This window comes from Pinus tabuliformis, chromosome 3_2 (assembly GCF_031772625.1).
Source record: "Pinus tabuliformis cultivar Carrire ecotype Pingquan chromosome 3_2, CPIR1, whole genome shotgun sequence".
Classification (NCBI taxonomy): Eukaryota; Viridiplantae; Streptophyta; class Pinopsida; order Pinales; family Pinaceae; genus Pinus; species Pinus tabuliformis.
In genome coordinates this window covers 964,138,898-964,140,814 of record NC_142302.1, presented here as the reverse complement: position 1 = coordinate 964,140,814, position 1,917 = coordinate 964,138,898, and positions in this window count along the sequence as shown.

Below are 1,917 nucleotides of genomic sequence, written 5' to 3'. Positions count from 1 at the left end.
TTCTATGTAAAATGTTATTGACATGTTCTTCATTATTTGTTCAGTGTTTTTTTTTCACATTGAGATTATGCCAATGTTATAGACATTGTGATTCTAGAAACATAAGTAGAACCTTTAAATTTAAAATTTGAAAATTTGATGCGGTATACAAATTGATTTTTTTTATGATCTTATTAATGAACGAGGACTAACATGAGTTATTTATTTATTTATTTATTGTAATTCTTTTATAATTTCTAATAAAATAAATATTTTTGGGTTTTGATTTTTCTTGTGCGCAAGTGATTAATGGAAAAAAAGTTATTTATTTATTGTCACTTTATTTATATAATTTTTATTGAAATAAATATTCACAGACTATAATAACATAACGAGATTTAAATTGCTGAAATAAAATGTGGAGAAAACATGTTTGGTAAAGTATTTTTAAATTAAAATAATAGTAAATTTCATAATATTTTTATAAAAAATGGAAAATAAACTATTATAATGTATATATATTTTAAGTGTTGCGTAAGAAGTTATTCTCAAGTCCACTTAGAATATATTGTGCTCTTAATAATGGGAAATTGAGTTATGGGTTAATTTCAAGTTGGTAGAAGATAGTTAGAATATTTTGAGAGTGTATGATATATATTTTAAATATTATTTATAATATATATGCTAATGAGATTTTACATGTATTAAGTTGTCTAAGCTTAAGTATTGAGAAATTATTTTATAGAGTAAATTTTTACTTTGGCGAAAAATGTTATATTTGTAATTACAAAATGAAGATGAACAACTTAATTTTAGAAAACATCTTTTTGAAATAACTCCATTATCATATCAAAACGGATAAGCACTTGATAAAAAAATTAGAATGTACACATATTTTATGTATGTAATAGATCAACGAGGAGAGGCATCAATGAGGAGAGCGAGCAATAGACATTTTTTTTCTATAACGGTATGGATAAGTGGCTTATAAGGAAATTAAAAGAGATCACAAAGAATTAATGAGGGCTAAATAAAATTTAAATCTTAGGGACACATGCAAGAGTTTAGATATGGCTTGAACTAAAAATGAATGATTTTGAGTAACAAAAGATTTTGAATGTATATGATGCATTGGACTCCTTATTTTACCTAGATTTGATATGCATCCAAATTATAGTATTCTTCTTTGGCCTCATAAATTTCACCTTTCACCACTCAAATAAACTTGAAATTGTTTTTAATGATGCTTCTAATTTTATTAGTTTTCTTGTTTTCATCATTGCGCATAGTTATTGCTTTGTTTCCATATTTATGTTTTTCATTATTTTAATTGATTGATTATGTATTTATCCTAGGAAAATGACTCTCATTGGTCACCCTAAAATGGAAAAATAAAAATTATCACTTTTGGATGCATTTTGAATCATTCGACATTTTGTTGAACCATACAATTTCCCAAAGGATTTTGATGGTCATCGACTTGAAGTCCATGACTAAGATAGCATTACAATTCTTGAGTAGGAGAAAACATCAAAGAAATGTAAAAGAACATTCAAATCAAAATAGAAGACAAGATTTCCATGGACTATAAAAGATTGTAATGGGATTGAAAATATAAAATGTTTTTTGCATGTTAAATATAAAAGGGAAACTCCGTTTACTAAAGATGGAAGCACCACTCATGAAGTTTCTAGTCTAAATGCCCATGGTAAATCAAGGGCTTATAAAGTGTCATTGCAACTTTTGTAGGAATAAACCAAAACATAGCATGTAGAGCCAATGCTAAACGATGTAAAGGAGAGAATTAATTAGTAATTGAATGTATGTATTTTTTTCCATACATAGCTTACCATTAGAAGTGTGTAAGTCAATTTGTGGCTTGAATAGATATAAATCCACATACAAAGCAAAAAAACCATGTAGAGCTAATGGTAGATT